Source organism: Salvelinus namaycush, chromosome 6 (assembly GCF_016432855.1).
Source record: "Salvelinus namaycush isolate Seneca chromosome 6, SaNama_1.0, whole genome shotgun sequence".
Lineage (NCBI taxonomy): Eukaryota > Metazoa > Chordata > Actinopteri > Salmoniformes > Salmonidae > Salvelinus > Salvelinus namaycush.
This window is the reverse complement of record NC_052312.1, coordinates 12,988,057-12,995,047: the sequence shown is the minus strand read 5'-3', so window position 1 is coordinate 12,995,047 and position 6,991 is coordinate 12,988,057.

Sequence of the window (6,991 nt, the reverse complement as noted above, 5' to 3'; positions counted from 1 at the left end):
AAATCCCTCACATATTTTTACAGATGCACAATTGAGAGCATCCTGTCAGGCAAGCTACTCTGAAAATATACACTGAACAAAAATATAAACGCAACATGTAAAGTGTTGGTTTCATGAGCTGAAATAAAATATCGCAGAAATGTTCCATGCACACAAAAGCTTATTTCTCTCAAATGTTGTGCACAAATTTGTTTACATCCCTGTTAGTGAGCATTTCTCCTTTGCCAAGATAATCCAGTCAGCTGACTGGTGTGACATATCAAGAAGCTGATTAAACAGCATGATCATTACACAGGTGCAGTTTGTGCTGGGGACAATAAAAGGCCACTCTAAAATGTGTACTTTTGTCCCACAACACAATGCCACAGATGTCTCAAGTTTTGAGGGAGTGTGCAATTGGCATGCTGACTGCAAGAATGTCCACTACAGCTGTTGCCAGAGAATTTAATGTACATTCTTCTACCATAAGCCGCCTGCAACGTCATTTTAGAGAATTTGGCAGTACGTCCAACCGGCCTCACAACTGCAGACCACATGTAACCACGCCAGCCCAGGACCTCCACATCCGGCTTCTTCACCTGCAGGATCATCTGAGACTAGCCACCCGGACAGCTGATGAAACTGTGGTTTGTACAACCGAATAATGTTTTGCACAAACTGTCAGAAACCGTCTCAGGGAAGCTCACCTGTGTGCTCGTCGTCTTCACCAGGGTCTTGACCTGACTGCAGTTGTGAACAGAGTGCCCCATGGTGGCGGTGGGGTTATGCTACGGGCAGGCATAAGCTACGGACAACGAACACAATTTGATTTTATCAATGGCAATTTGAATGCACAGAGATACTGTCACAAGATCCTGAGGCCCATTGTCATACCATTCATCTGCCATCATCACCTCATGTTTCAGCATGATAATGCACGGCCCCATGTCGCAAGGATCTGTACACAATTCCTGGAGGCTGAAAATGTCCCAGTTCTGCCATGGCCTGCATACTCAACAAACATGTCACCGATTGAGCATGTTTGGTATACTCTGAATCGACGTGTATGACAGCATGTTCCAGCTCACGCCAATATCCAGCAACTTCACACAGCCATTGAAGAGGAGTGGAACAACATTCCACAGGCCACAATCAATGGCCTAATCAACTCTATGCGAAGGAGATGTATTGCGCTGCATGAGGCAAATCATAGTCACACCAGATACTGGCGGGTGGCGTAGTGGTCTAAGGCACTGCATCGCAGTGCTAGCTGTGCCACCAGAGACACTGGGTTCGAGCCCAGGCTCTGTCGCAGCCGGCCGCGACCGGGAGGTCCATGGGGCGACGCACAATTGGCCTAGCGTCGTATGGGTTAGGGAGGGCCGGTAGGGCCGGTAGGGATATCCTTTTCTCATCGCGCACTAGCGACTCCTGTGGCGGGCCGGGCGCAGTGCACGCTGACCAGGTCACTAGGTGTACGGTGTTTCCTCCGACACATTGGTGCGGCTGGCTTCCGGGTTGGATGCGCGCTGTGTTAAGAAGCAGTGCGGCTAGGTTGGGTTGTGTTTCGGAGGACGCATGGCCCTCGAACTTCGTCTCTCCCGAGTCCGTACGGGAGTTGTAGCGATGAGACAAGACAGTAACTACTAACAATTGGATACCACGAAAAAGGGGGTAACATTTTTTTTCAATCTTTGAAATTGTTGCATTTATATTTTTGTTCAGTGCAGTTTACCAAGCTACCAATTACTTCACACAAATTAAAGCTATCCTTCAGAAAAATATAGTTTACTTTGCAAAAATTACTCTGAAGGTAGTTCACTACATTCAAACTAATTAGTGGACAATTATCATATCTAAAATGTCAGACTACACTCTTAGAAAAAAGGGTTCTACATGGAACACAAAAGAGTTCTACCTGGACCCAAAACGGTTCTTCAAAGAGTTGCCCTATGGGGACAGCCGAAGGACCCTTTTAGGTTATAGATGGTACAATCTTACAAAAACAAAGTGCTAAGTTAAGAAACATGACTGCAAGAACAGATCACTATGGAGTCAGATGTTAACAGAATGCGTAATTTAATAAACACAAAAACCTAAGTTTCAAGTGAGAATTAGGCAGGTCTGATGCTGGAAAAGAAAGGAAATTCTTGTCTACTTATTTTTGCAAAAACAAATGGTGTGCAGTTCAATAGTTAGCAAACCGCTACATGGCAAAAACGTAATTAACTACTGAAAACACTACCAAGACTGGAATTTGGTTTATCTACCACCAAGCCACCAAAAAAATATAGTTATATTACTAGTTGAACTACTGTACATGCAGTTCACTACTCCCCAACACTGTAAACACTGCAATACTGTTTAATGCTGTTTAGACAATCATCAAGTTGGCTGATGACACAACAGTGATACATACCCCTGATTACCAACAACGAAAAGACAGCCAACAGGAGGAGGTGAGTGCCTTGGCGGAGTGGTGCCAGGAAAATAACCTCTCTCTCTCAACGTCTACAAAACGAGCTGATCGTGGACTACAGGAGAGAGCAGAGAGAGCATGCCCCAATAGGTAGGTCCAGCCGTTCAAGGGTCACCATTCTAGTGGAGCAGTTTTGGCTATTTCAGTCAGGCTTGAGGTTATGCTTTTCACATGGTATCATGTGAATTAAAAAGTCTTGGTAAAGCAAAAAAAATGTAGTAGAGGTGGAAGAGATCATATTGGTGCTCAAAGGGAGCATTATTAATCTAGGCAGTGGACAGCTCTTTTAAAATGTAATTATGACATTCTATGTAGACCTTTCCTGCAGTCAAGTGACCACACTTTTTATACATTACAGAAGACTTAAATATAACAAAAACGTTTGACATAGAAACACCAGATTTTTGGCAGGTTTTTAAAATAATGTCTGTTAATTATGAAATGATGGAAATATAAATAATATTCTATATTATTTAAATATATTATTTATATTTCCATCATTTCATAATTAACAGACATTATTTTAAAAACCTGCCAAAAATCTGGTGTTTCTATGTCAAACGTTTTTGTTATATTTAAGTCTTCTGTAATGTATAAAAAGTGTAATATTGGGATGCAAACTCAAAATTGAATACATTTCAACTCTATATCTGACATGATACAGGTGTCTTTTTTTAAGTCCATAACCATGTGTGTGAGGAGTGTACTTTTGTTTCAAAGTAGATTTGTTTAAGACTACCAAGAAACACTGTGACCCTGATTTATCCCACTGCAGTGAAAATGAATTATACCATCTATGAAATGCTGTGTAGTCTACACTATGCTGTAGATAAGAGTGGTGGTGCTTCAGTAAACTATGCTCTCATGATGAGTAATTTACCATGCTCTCCTGATGAATAACTTTGCCTAACTTTGCTAACAGCCTCAGGGCTGGTTTCCCAGACACAGATTAGGCCTAGTCCTGGACTAAAAAGCACTTTCAACTTTCAACTTTTTTTTTCAACTTTTTTCAACTTTCAACAAAGATTCTCCATTTAAACATAATTTTTAGACCAGGACTAGGCTTAATCTGTGACTGGGAAACCACCATTTAGGATTGATGTCAAAAAGTTACAAAGCACTGAGTTTCAAAGTCTGTCAAAAAAAAATCAATATTTGGTCCATCGTTTCCTGGAGTTCCAGTCACAGAGTTGAATGGCTGTGATAGGAGAAAACAGAATAGCTCAACAACACTCCACAATACTAACCTAAATGACAGAGTGAATAGAAGGAAGTCTGTACAGAATAAAAAATATTCCAAAACATGCATCCTGTTTGTAATAAGGCACTAAAGTAATACTGCAAAAAATGTGGCTAAGAAATATTTTTCCCTGAATACAAAGCGTTATGTTTGAGGCAAATCCAACACATCACTGAGTACCATTCTTCATATTTTCAAGCATGGAGGTGGCTGCATCATGTTATGGGAGTTTTTTAGGATAAAAAGAAAAGGAGTAGAGCTAAGCACTGGCAAAATCCTAGAGGAAAACCTGGTTCAGTCTGCTTTCCAACAGACACTGGGAGACAATTTTTCCTTTCAGCAGGATAATAACCTAAAACAAAAGGCCAAATATACACTGGAGTTGCTTACCAAGATGACATTGAATGTTCCTGAGTGGCCTAGTTACAATTTTTACTTAAATCGACTTAAATCTATGGCAAGCCTTGAAAATGGCTACCAATGATCAACAACCAACCTGACAAAGCTTGAGAGGTTAAAAAAAAAAATCTGCAAATATTGTACAATCCAGGTGTGCAAAGCTCTTAGAGACTTACCCAAAAAGTCTCACAGGTGTAATCGCTGCCAAAGGTGACTAACATGTATTGAATCAAGAGGTTGAATACTTATCTAATGAAGATAATATTTTTTTCATTCATCTTTTTAAAAAAAATGTAACTTCCACTTTGACATTTGAGTATTTGTTGTATAGATCGTTGGGAAAAAACAATTCAACAAATTTTAATCCCAATTTGTAACACAAGAAAATGTGAAAAAAGTCAAGTGGTGTGAATACATTCTGAAGGCACTGTAATGACTAAAATCGTCCTAAAACAGCAAATGGCTACAAGTGAGGTTTGGGTCAGTGTTGTGGGCCCACTTAAAATTTCACTTAGGTGGAAGTACTTCACAAAGTTTAGGAACCCCAAGGATTGAGTATTTCATGAAGTATTAAAATATTTATTGGCTCAGGATTTTTTATTGGGATGCCTATATATCACTTCCACCAAAGTGAACTTTTAGTGCAAGGGAAGGCAATTGTTTAAAAGCAGTAATGTGTAGCCAGTAATGCATAGTATTGTGTTGCCAGTAATACAAATTAGGCCTACAATACTAAATGAATCAACAAGTGGTTGGCTGCGCAATTAGGACTATTGGGCTTAAATTATCATCTTCAATTAAACAAGATAAATCTGAATCGATGTATTTAAATTTATTAACTAAATACAATGTGCCGTTCAACAGCTTTCCTCCGTTCTCTTGTTGTTGTTTAAATTGGTACCACTCCGTGACCTCTGAAGGTACGCTCGCGGCGCCTAGCAACGGTCTCTCTCCTTTCCACAGCTCGAGCGCGTGTTTAGATTCTTGCTGAAATCTTCACTAGTGATAATGGATCGCTGCAGCCCTCGAGCCCTGACCATATAAGGGTCTCCAAGAATCCTACGCACAAACATCTCCGACACACCAGAAAATGGGGAATTCTGCCTGTTCCAAACAAACGAGCTGACAGCATTTTCCCAAATAAAGGGTTTTCAAAACAATTAACCATAGAATATATAGAACATTAACCCTAAAGAGCAAAATCATTCATATACCTGTCTCATCATCTTCCCATCAAATAGGCTACATTTCCAGCGCAGCTAGTGAATTAATTTCCAAATCGCCACTGTTCCTCTAAACATGAGGAGAATATAACTAGTTGGCCACAGATTCTCACCAAGACTGTTATGCCATTGTGAAAGGCACCATTATTCCAGCTGGTAACAATTACTAACATTATAAACTACTGTTCGTCTGGATGCACTAGCATACCAGCCAAATCAGAATGGTACTGTAAAATAGATGACGTCCTCTTTTGAAAATTGAGTTTCAAACCATGTTTGACATAACCACGTTCCTAAAGCCACACTGTAAATGACATGTAAATTAACTTTTTTTCATGATTCAATACAACAATCTCACAAATAAAAGCGAGACTAAACAAACCCGCAATACGACACAGCATAACGCTGATAAAGGCTCCGTTAGTCTGTTAAAACTCTGCAACTCCAAAAGCATAAACAATTAACAAACAACATACTTCAAACGAATGATGTTTCTACCTGATAAACCTGCAAACGTCGGTAGGCATCCCCCTCTCCCTCGCGGAGACTGAAGCCCCAGGGCGCGCCTCCGTGCACCGTAACACAGATATAATCCCCAGTGCCCATGCCACACGCAACAGGCTCCCACCAAAACCGCTATCATCAAGTTGTCCGGAGTTGGACCAACAGGGCTCTATGAAACCAAGAGGAGCACAGTGCAGTATAATTCCCATCATCTGCAAGTTATGCAGAGTCCAGCCCGCTCTGAAACGTCATTGAATATGGACCCGCCCGCGCGCGAATCAAGTGGTGCGCTCTTGGGAATGTCTTGTAGCAGTATTTGTATGGGGCCACAACTGAGTCGGGGTTGAACTTTTCATACAGTGTAGTTACAATAATAATGAGCTCTGATATCTCAATGTAGCAATGTATCGATTATGCTGTCTGGTTTTCTGGTCAAATGGGTTTGTTGGCCTAATTAGCATATTGGTTGAAAGTTATTTAATTGTTATTGTTTATCCCTATACATTTATTGATTAATTGCATTGCACATTTGAATAGCCTATCTGATGACGTTCTCAGTAAGTGGCCCGCGGTCAATTTTGTCGAGTATGGGCATGTGAGGTGCCAAGGATATTGAGTGTACTCTTTTCTGTTTGGCCACACCTATAGAATTTAACAGAATGGACTAACCCTTGGCGATACATAATAGAATATAAACTTCATTCACTGATAGGGAATTTGTCTTGAGCATACACAGGCCTAAACGAACACTAGAAAGTGAATGAACACACTACAGTCGCATGTAGCCAACAATTATGCAGAGATTAAACAATTGAAATCAATTGCTGATTGACTGTGGTAACGATGGTTTCACATTATAAATAATCCGCACAAAATCTGGACTTTTGTAGATCTAGCCTGCTGAGACTAATTAATATCTATGTACGATCTTGTCTGGTCTCAATTACATACACCTTTTAAGATCATCTGACAGTGGATATCTACCTACTACTGCATAGTGAATGGAAAATGAAAGCAATGGGCCTACCCATCTTCCTTCATAGTTTACTGGTTTACATTTAGCCTACCTTATGCCATAGCTATAGGCCTAACTGTCAAATCAGAACTGCACAATTTACTGGGCCTTGAAGAGTTTAATGCTACGCAATCGGCGCAATTGGTCTATGC